The sequence below is a fragment of the Callorhinus ursinus genome, unplaced genomic scaffold, assembly GCF_003265705.2.
Source record: "Callorhinus ursinus isolate GAN/ISIS: 27379988/994484 unplaced genomic scaffold, GSC_fseal_2.0 scaffold44, whole genome shotgun sequence".
Lineage (NCBI taxonomy): Eukaryota > Metazoa > Chordata > Mammalia > Carnivora > Otariidae > Callorhinus > Callorhinus ursinus.
The window spans coordinates 1,993,774-2,004,679 of record NW_027397106.1 but is presented as its reverse complement, the minus strand read 5'-3'; the positions used below and the strand labels follow the sequence as shown (position 1 = coordinate 2,004,679).

The 10,906-nt window shown below is 46.5% G+C and overlaps 1 long non-coding RNA gene across 1 annotated transcript; it reads left to right on the top strand.

Annotated features, from left to right (window-relative positions):
• Positions 1-1,375: 1,375 nt before the first annotated feature.
• LOC141370736 (uncharacterized) lies at positions 1,376-4,474 on the top strand. Its single transcript, XR_012375044.1, has 3 exons — positions 1,376-1,482; positions 1,575-1,854; positions 4,330-4,474. It is a non-coding gene; the product is annotated as an uncharacterized lncRNA (long non-coding RNA).
• The last annotated feature ends 6,432 nt before the right edge of the window (positions 4,475-10,906 follow it).

Sequence of the window (10,906 nt, the reverse complement as noted above, 5' to 3'; positions counted from 1 at the left end):
AGAAGAGGGGGCTGAATCCGATGCCTCCCCCCTCCCCAAGCCACACCGCTTTCAGACAAGACCCGGGTGTCCTGGTCCCCAGCTTGGGTACATGCTGGCAGGGTTGGAAAAGGAACCCAAGGGCCACCCAGATCCCACTCCTTAAACTTCACTAGAAAGAGAACCAGATAAGAAAAGGAACCTTCTTCTAATGGCTTTCAATTTTCCTGCACTAAATGATTTAGGTAGCGACATCCAGGTTCCTGGCTGACCTGAGTTTCCCATCAGCTTATCCTGCTTTATCCCATGGAGAGGGGAGCCAAGAGCCAACCCCCCCGCCCTTAATCCTATCTCAACACTCCCTTCCCCCTCCCTCCTGGAACAATTTCCGCTGGGGGAGCCGGAGCAGGGCCCGCACAGTGGCCGCTTCCTGGAACATTTTCCTGCATCCGAAACCGCGACTCTCTCCCCAGGGACCGGCTGATCAAGGCCAGATGGGAGCAGGGATGGGGGAGGAGGAGAGGGAGCCAGGCTCTCACCATCACCCCCTCCCAACCCATGCACACCACAGGGAGCCCCTGCCCTGACACACAAAGGCACACACCACATGCCACAGTAACACATCCATGGGCATTCATGGCGACACTTCATGAATCACAGGGCCAGGTCTTAGAGGGAGAAATGCAAAGTCATATAAATACATTCCACAAACACCTAGGCGATCCCTCTCTCTACATAGTCCCTTACCCCTCTAAAGTCTCCTAGGGCACTGGGTTTTCCTTGCCAGCTAAGGAGACCTTAAGAATCCAAGAACACAGGGGTAGGACAGCAGGGAGACTTTAGCTAACAGAGGGTAAGGGGGCAGACAGACACACCTAAGGCTGCCTGTGCCCTGCCAGAAAACACCTACCACTCCATTCCACTTCTGGATGGTTCTGAGGCCTGACCCCTTTCTCCCGGAACCTGGGGACCACAGTAGAGGAAATCTGGGATGCTATCCCTTAGTGCTGGCCTCAGAGTACTTTCTAGTTGCTCCCAAATTATTCTTAGAGAAAAAGCATATGGTGTCCAGTGGGCTCATTCATGGCAGCCAAAGGACAAAGAGAGGGCAAGAATAGGCAGCTCCAGGGAGCTCTGGGAACCTGGGGACCTGGGGACCTGTGGTCTCACTGGTGACAGCCCACTCTCCACTGCTCCCCCAGATCCCTTCTATCTTAGAAGGGTGGTGAAAAGAAGAAGGTGGGTATTGTGCCTCCTGCTTAGCCCATTCTTTGGCCTTATCCTCTTCTGCCCACTGCCTTTCCAGTACAGGGGCCTAATTCTTTTCTTTTCTTTTTCTTTCTTTCTTTCTTTCTTTCTTTCTTTCTTTCTTTCTTTCTTTCTTTCTTTCTTTTTCAGGGATCTATTCTTACATCTGGAAATCTGGAATGTTTGTCTTTTGCTGGGAAGGGTACAGATTTGGGCATGGATACAATATGGGACAGAGCATTGGAAAAGCTGAAGGTGGAGTAGTCTGCTCTTTTTCTGGAACATCTCACTGGTTTAGGAGAAATATTTGGTTATTTTTATGTATTTATGTATTTATTTTTAAGTAGGCTTCACACCCAATGTGGGGCTCAAACTCATGACCCCGAGATCAAGAGTCTCATGCTCTACTGACTGAGCCAGCCAGATGCCCTGAGAAGAAATATTTGAAATTGTAAAGTTCTGGAGAATCTAGGATACAAGGTCACCATAGAGCGATAAGGAAATATGATAATAATCATACGAAGAACCAAAACTAATCAGCCTGACCAAAAGTCACTGTGTTCTTTCCTTGGTCTTTTCGCCTAGTCAGAAGGCATAGCCTCCGCTTTTTCAAGCTCACCTGGTAAGGTAAGGGGATGACTCAAGCCACCTTTACTCACCTGCTTGATGATTTCCTTCTCTAACTACCTGAAAGTCCTTTATTTATTTATTTTTTAAAAGATTTTATTTATTTGTCAGAGAGAGAGAGAGCACAAGCAGGGGGAGTGGCAGGCAGAGGGAGAAGCAGGCTTCCTGCTGAGCAAGGAGCCAGATGCCAGACTCAATCCCAGGAACCTGGGATCATGACCTGTGCCAAAGGCAGATACTTAACTGACTGAGCCACTCAGGCGCCCCATGGAAGTCTTTTATTCAGTGTAACCATCATCTTCCATATTTCTATTTAGCCTTCGACTTCTTGCTGTAGTTCCAGTAGAAAAGCCTATTTTTTTAAAGATTTTATTTTATTTGTTTAAAAGATATTTTATTTATTCATTTGAGAGAGAGAGCAAGAGCAGTGGGGAGGGGCAGAGGGAGAGGGAGAAGCAGAGTCCTCGCTGAGTGGGGAGCCCTGACAGGGGGCTCCATCCCAGGACCCCGGGGTCATGACGGGATACCAGGGCAGATGCTCAACAAACTGCGCCACCCAGGGGCCCCTAAAGGTTTTATTTTTAAGTAATCTCTACACCCAATGTGGGGCTCGAATTCACAGCCCCTAAGATCCAGAATCACATGCTTCCCCTACTGAGCCAGCCAGATGCACTGAAAGGCTAACTCTTATAAAATAACAACAACCCTTACCCTCAAGTAGCCCATAGGCTGAACTTAGGAAGATTCTCTCTTCCAAAATAGGGTCCACGGTGTGCTACCCGACAGTACCTTAGTACTTAGCGCATGGCACAGCAAAGCAGGGGCACTGAAACAAACAAATTTTGAGACAAATAATTTGTATTTCATATTTTAAAAAATAAAAGCATTAAAGTAGTCATCGTAAGAGAAATCAGAATTTTGTGGTACATCCTTACTTGTACTTATTTTACTTCTGGTATCGTTTCTGTCTTGAAGCCCTTATGGTGGAGGTATACACCACAATCTTTTTGGACCTTAGGATCTTTAAGGGTCTTAACTTCATCCAGCTCAGTTCCATGTGTTGGAATAGCAGGAATGTTGATGTGTGCTGGGAATGGGAAGGGATTCCAGAGAAAGCAAAATCCCTGGAGGGAAGAGCAGCGTGCAAAAGCTTCTAGACTTTTTCAGGCAAGATCTTTCTTAGATCTGCAAAGAAAATTGAGCAGGGTTCCTTGATACCACCAGGTGGCAGGAATGAGCTGCTCAGCGACTCCACCTATTGCCCTCCCTGGGCTTGTTGGGGGCAGAAGATTGGCACATTTTTGCTGAAGGCGATGGCAGAGCTATCAGCGCTGAGTGGGAAGTCTCAGGAGCTTATGGTACTGATTCTGCCCCTTCCCCTGGTCTTAGCTCAAGAGAGGACAAGGCACTTGTCAAAGGTCCTAGGGTGTCTTGGGCGCCTGGGTGGCTCAGTTGGTTAAGCGACTGCCTTCGGCTCAGGTCATGATCCTGGAGTCCCGGGATCGAGTCCCGCATCGGGCTCCCCGCTCAGTGGGGAGTCTGCTTCTCCCTCTGACCCTCTTCCCTCTCGTGCTCTCTATCTCTCATTCTCTCTCTCTCAAATAAATAAACAAAATTAAAAAAAAAAAAAAAAAAAAGGTCCTAGGGTGTCTTGACTCTTAGGCCAGCATCCAACCAGTAAGGGTCTATTTCCGGCCCCACCTACCTGCCTGCCTGCCTTTCACAGTATTTCCTAAGCATCTATTGTGCACCAGGTGTATGCTAGAGGTGTCCCAGGTGGCATTTTTTTTTTAAGATTTTATTTATTTATTTGAGAGAGAGAGAATGAGAGACAGAGAGTACGAGAGGAAAGAGGGTCAGAGGGAGAAGCCGACTCCCTGCCGAGCAGGGAGCCCGATGTGGGACTCGATCCCGGGACTCCAGGATCATGACCTGAGTGGAAGGCAGTTGCTTAACCATCTGAGCCACCCAGGCGCCCCCAGGTGGCATTTAATAAGAAGTGTGCAGGGCGCCTGGGTGGCTCAGATGGTTAAGCGTCTGCCTTTGGCTCAGGTCATGATCCCAGGGTCCTCAGATCGAGTCCCGCATCGGGCTCCCTGCTCCTTGGGAGCCTGCTTCTCCCTCTGCTTCTCTCTCTCTCTCTCTCTCCCCCTCTGTCTCTCATGAATAAATAAATAAAATCTTAAAAAAAAAAAAGTGTGCAATCTAGTACAAGAGAACCAGGTAAACAGCTATGCTCCCATGACACTGGGAGGCAGTTTGAGTAGTGATTAAGCACACTCTCTTGGAAGTCAGACACACTAGGGTGTGAATTCAAGCTCCACCACTTGCTAGTTGTGCAAACTCCATGAGCCTCAGTCTCCTTGTCTATAAAATGGGAGTGTATGACCCTTGTGGAAGACCAACATGATGATGTATAAAATTCATGCCTAAAAACATGTATTGATTTATTATTTTTTTAAATTTATTTGACAGAGCGAGAGAGGGAACACAAGCAGAGGGAGTGGAAGAGGGAGAAGCAGGCTTCCCGCTGAGCAGGGAGCCCGATGTAGGGCTTGATCCCAGGAACCAGGAACCACGACCTGAGCCGAAAACAGATGCTTAACGACTGAGCCACCCAGGCGCCCCATGAAAACATTTTTTTTAATAAAATAAATAAAATTAATTGCCTGCTGTGTAAGTGGTGTAAGTGCTGAATGCTAGGGAAGCAGCACCCAGTTCAGACTTGAGGAGACTTCCCAGAGAAAGTTACCACTGTTGTAGAAATTTGAAGGATAAGTAGAAGATACTTAGGAGAAGGAGGAGAACCAAGAGGTGGTTAAGTGGGGGCGGGGGGTTGGAGGAAGGTGGACAGGGAGGAGTAGACAGACAACTCTGGGGAGCATGGATGCGCACCCCTTGTTCACCAGCAATGGGGACAAGGACGAAGCTAGCTTCCCACATTTGAGGCTGGCATTGTCCAGATTTTCTCCACCAATCAGCAAACATTTAGTGAGCACCTACTATGAGGCTCTCTCAGAGGTTGTAAGAGATAACGAAGATAAGTGAAAAATATAAAACCCTGATCTTTGGGGTGTCTGCCTGGCTCAGTTGGTAGAGCACGTGACTTTTGATCTCGGGATTTTGAGCTGAAGCTCCACGTTGGGTGTAGAGATTACTTACAAACATAATCTTAAAAAAAAAAAAAAAGCCTGATCTTTATTCTCAGATGCCTACAGAAATTGGGAAGAAGAAAGGGTAAGGGCCCAAGCCCCCTACTCTGAGCCTCACTAGCCTGATCTCCTTGCCTCCAGCCTTCTCACTAGTGGTCACTCTTCCCTCACTGCATTAACACCCCACAGCGGTGCTGTCCAATGAGTGTGCTGCCCACTCCCTACCACCCGCATTTTTACACCACTCAAGAATGGCTAAAATAAACATGAAGCCTACCTCTGAGGGGAAGAAATATATGAAGGACAATCTATCAATAAAACCAACATTTCTATAGTTCTTTACAAGCTACAGCAGCACTTCCCCTGTGTCAACTCTTTTTTTTTTTTTTAAGATTTTATTTATTTATTTATTTGACAGAGACACAGCGAGAGAGGGAACACAAGCAGGGCGAGTGGGAGAGGGAGAAGCAGGCTTGCCTGCGGAGCAGGGAGCCCAATGCGGGACTCAATCCCAGGACCCTGGGATCATGACCTGAGCCAAAGGCAGACGCTTAACGACTGAGCCACCCAGGCATTCCAACTCATTTGGTCTTTACAAGTGCCTAACGGACTAGGCAGTATCATAGGTCTTCTTATGAAGGAAAGAAGACGTATAGAGATGTAAAATTTCTTGACTCCTTTGTCATCCTAAGAAGTTTGTGCTTTATCCTAAGGAAATGGGAGTTATTGAAGGCTGTGGAACAGGGAAGTGAAATGGCCAGATTTGTATTTAAAAACAACAACAAAAAATCCTCTAAAACAAAGGGTGGGGGAATGCCTGGGTGGCTCAGTCGGTTAAGCGACTGCCTTTAGGTCATGATCTTGGAGTCTCAGGATCGAGTCCCATGTAGGGGCTCCCAAGCAGGGGAGTCTGCTTCTCCCTCTGCCCCTCACCCCGCTCATTCTTGCTCTCTTGCTCTCTCTCTCAAATAAATAAAATCTAAAAAAAAAAAAAATTCAAATTTAAATTAAAAAAATCCTTAGGTAGGTTAAGAATCGTGATTTCCTACTCAGTTCAGATGTTTGCAGGCTGGACTAGGGTCCCTTTATGTGTTCACTCTATCACTGCAATTTCTATTTTCGAATTATCTAAACAGTTCATCACAGTCTAGTGGGATTGAGACCTTTGTATCTCATTCTTCTGCTTCCAATCTTTTAGCGGTTTCCCTTACCCCAAGATAAAGTCCAGAGTTCTTTTTTTTTTTTAAGATTTATTTATTTATTTGAGAGAGAGTTGGGGGGGGCAGAGAGAGATCTTCAAGCAGACTCCCCTCTGAACACAGAACCCCATGCGGGACTCGATCCCCCAGCCCTGAGATCCTGACCCTGAGATCACAATCTGAGCCAAAACCAAGAGTCAGATGCTTAACCTACTGTGCCATCCAGGCACCCCTGAAGTCAAGTCCTTAATGAATCCTACAATTCCTCCTGGTCCTGGCTTACCTTGAATTCATTCATCCATTCAACCTTTATCAAGAGTCTATTATGAGCCAGGCACTCTAGCAGTCAGTGGAAACTAAGAGGCAAATAAGAGCAGCACTCTTTGCTCCTGAGGAGCTTAAGATCTTTGGGGGAAACAAAAGTTGAATGAGTAATTACAGGGTTATATGGGACGTAAGGCTCTTTCAGGAGTTGGGGAAGGAAGGACTCCCTGTGGAGATGAGAGTTAAACTGAGTCCAGAAAGATGAGTGGAATTTTGGTGGGGGTGGAGGGAGACGGGGTGGGGGGTGGGAGGGTGGGGGGGTTCCAGGCAAAAGGACCCCGGGCCTTTTTTAAAGTTTTATTTATTTATTTGAGAGAGAGAGCACATGAAGGGGGGTAGGGTCAGAGGGAGAAGCAGACTCCCTGCTGAGCAGGGAGCCCGATGTGGGACTCGATCTTGGGACTCCATCTTGGGATTCCAGGATCATGACCTGAGCCGAAGGCAGTCGCTCAACCAACTGAGCCACCCAGGCGCCCCAGGACCCTGGCTTGAGGAAGATCATGGCACATTGGAAGAACATGTATAGACAAGGAGGAGGAGATTGTGGCCAAACTTGAAGACCAGATGACTCAGAGCTTTGTAGGCCATGTTAAGGTTGGAGCACTTTATCCCCAGGGTTCTGGAAACCCTTGAAAAGATTTTAAACAGGAGAGTGTTATACAAACAGATGAGAATTTTAATACTCTTTTTTTTTTTTTAAGTGATCTCTACACAGAATGGGGGCTCAAACTCGTGACCCTGAGATCAAGAGCGCTGAGTCAGCCAGGCACCAAAACAGATGAGAGTATTTAAGAAGGATCTGGTAGGTGTCCTGTGGAGCACAGATTGGATTTGGGTGTTTCCAAATCTCATCAGCATCTACTTTGCAGAGAATACCTTGGGGTCTTTTACTGATGATAAATCTATCACCTGTGACTTCTTTGTATTAGCTAAATGATCGGAATGTGACCCTATTTACAAATTTCTAGGGATAGCAGAATTCCTCACTGGTCTTGGGTCGTTCAATAAACACTTATTGGGGGGCTATTTTGTTCCCAGGATAGTTCCGGGTGCTGGGGATATGAAGATAAATGAGACCTAACTCAATGTACAAAAGGGAAACAGATTTGATGCATAAAAAAAGTTTTACTGCATAGATAGCGAAGTCAAAAGACAACTGACAAGGAGAAAATATATATTTTTTTTAAAGATTTTATGTATTTATTTGACAGGGAGAGACACAGTGAGAGAGGGAACACAAGCAGGGGGAGTGGGAGAGGGAGAACCAGGCTCTCCGCTGAGCAGGGAGCCCAATGAGGGGCTCGATCCTAGAACCCTGGGATCATGACCTGAGCCAAAGGCAGACGCTTAACGACTGAGCCACCCAGGCGCCCCAGGAGAAAATATTTCCAATTTTTTAAAAGATTAGTATATCGTATTTATGTATATTTAAAAGTGTAAAATAATACAGCAGCTTTGGAAAACAGTTTGGCAGTTTCTTATAAAGTTAAACATACATTTACCACAAGACCCAGCCATTCCAATCCTAGGTATTTACCCAAGAGAAATAAAAACATATTTACACAGGGCGCCTGGGTGGCTCAGTCGTTAAGCGTCTGCCTTTGGCTCGGGTCATGATCCCAGGGTCCTGGGATCGAGTCCCACATCGGGCTCCCTCTTCGGAGGGAAGCCTGCTCTCCCTCTCCCACTCCCCCTGCTTGTGTTCCCTCTCTCACTGTGTCTCTCTCTGTCAAATAAATACATCAAATCTTAAAGAAAAAAAACATATGTACACAGACACTTACATGGGATTCGTAGAAGTTTTATTCATAAAATCAAAATATTGGAAATACACCAAACATCCATCAAAAGGTGAGTGGATGAGGGGCAACTGCCTGGCTCAGTCCCTGGAGCCTGCGACTCTTATCTCTGGCATTCTAAATTTGAGCCCCCGCTGGGCATAGAGATTATTTATTTATTTAAAGATTTTATTTATTTCAGAGAGAGAGCTAGTGTTAGCATGAGTGTGGGGAGGGGCAGAGGAAGAGGGAGACACCCCGCTGAGCAGGGAGCCCGACGTGGGGCTTGAGACCAGGAGACCCAGATCATGACCTGAGCCTAAGGCAACCACTTAACTGACTGAGCCACCCTAGGCACCCCATAAATATGTCTTTTTTTTTTTTTTTAATTTATTTGACAGAGAAAGACACAGCGAGAGAGGGAACACATGCAGGGGAAGTGGGAGAGGGAGAAGCAGGCTTCCCGCGGAGCAGGGAGCCCGACGTGGGGCTCGATCCCAGGACCCTGGGATCATGACCTGAGCCGAAGGCAGACGCCCAACAACTGAGCCACCCAGGCGCCCCTAAGTAAAAAAAATTTTTAAAAATAATTTATAGACATGACATTAAACCCTTAAATATTTCTTTTTTTAAACCCTTAAATATTTCAATATGCATTGCTAATAAAAACATGTCCTTATATAATCCCTATACTGTTATCATGCCCCCCAAATTAACAATCATTCCTTAATATCATGTAATACCCAGTCCTTATTCAAATTTTCCCAACTGTCCCCAGAGTGTCTTTTAACAAGTGATTGTTCAAAATAGGATCATATTGCATGTGATTGTTTTGCCTCTTAAGTGTCTTTTAAGCAAGAACAGCCCTTCCTCCTCTTTTTCCATGCCATTGACTTGCTGAATAAACAGTCAATTGCCTGGTATAATGTTCTACCTTTGGGATTTTTCTTATTTGTTTCTTTGTGTTTCCACTTACCTTGTTCCACCAGCCCCCATATTTTCTGCAAGCCAGCCATTACATCTAAAGACTCCTTTAGATTCAGGTTCCATATTTTTGGAAAGAATATTTGGTAGGTGATGCAGTGTTCATATTACATCACATCAGGGACACATAATGCACATGTCTGGTGGTCTGACTCTGTTTTTGAAGCTGAGAGGAGGCTAAGCCTGAGGGGACCTAGGCAGTCAACCCCCATGGACGTCCGGAAGCCGAGCTCCAACTGAGCCCCAACCTCCATGGCTGCTGGTGTGTACAGGCAAAGAGTGGGTTGAGGTCTGGGAAGAGGCACTGAGAGAAGCATCAGCTTGAGGTTAGCAGCTTGGATTGGCTGTCCTTGAGCAGGACTGAGCAGAGTTCTGGGACAGAAACCACACAGGCAGCAGTGCCTCCCTTCAGTCCCGCGTGCACCTGGCAGGAATGAGGAGACTAACCAGGCAAAATTCCCCAGGATTGGGGGTGGAACCATTCCAGGACCTCTTCATGCTGTCCTGCACTCTCCACTGCAGGGAGCAGGAAACCTTCCCCTTCAGCTCCGGGCCCTTTGATGGTAGGCCTGGTGATGCTGTGGCTGTGGCTCAAGAAAATTCCTGACTCTACTAGCTCAGTTTTTCTTGTTCTCTGGCTTCCAGTTCCTGCCTTATAGTACTCTTTAATTGCTTTTAAACTTTAGAATGGAAGGAAGCTTGTGTACCATCTAAGCTAGCCAGTCACTGAAGAATTTCCATTCTTTCTTAGAAATAGCCACATGTTAGATGGTGAAAGCAGAATGTACAGTTTATTTTCCCAGACCTTCAATCATTCCCACTCCACCTGCATAATTTTTTAACATTATCAGGCTCCCCTTGTTCCACAGTATACCATTTTTTCTTTATCATAACAACACCCCCTCTGAAATGATAGGTTTGGTATGTAGTTCAATTTCTTTCTAAAATTAATTACAAGAGGGGTGCCTGGGTAGCTCAGTCGGTTAAGCGCCTGCCTTCGGCTCAGGTCGTGATCCCAGTCCTGGGACTGAACCCCACATTGGACTCCTGCTCCGTGGGAGTCTGTTTCTCCCTCTACCCCTCCCCCCGCCGTGCTCTCAAATAATAAAATCTTAAAAAAAATAAAATTAATTACAAGAACACATAAAGAAATGTTCACATTCCACCAGTAGTTAAGTGCATCATCACACTTCTGGAAATGCCAGAGAAGCTGAATTGTCAGAGAGTTTCATTCTGCCATGGCACCTTGGTTGGGCACATTTCTCAAGTCCTGAATGTATTTCCTAATCAATAAGAAGGAGATAACTATACTATCTACAGGTGTTAGTCACTAGTTTTGTTGTGAGTGACTGAAGGTTAAGTTCTTCCTGGGAGGCTCCCAGGGACCTTTGTCCAGGCACGTCTGAGCACCTGCGGTGGTGGGGGATGGGAGAGCAGAAAGAAGGCAGGCCTTGGTAGAGATTACCTCTAAACTGGCCATCAGCATCAGGGCAATGGTGGGAAAACCCCTCTTGGAGGCAAAAATCTGTGAAGCTCCCGCCCCCTCCCACTTTTCCCTCTCCACCGTCTTCCTGGACACTTCAGGAAGGAATGAACACGGTGTTCCAGGGCCTTC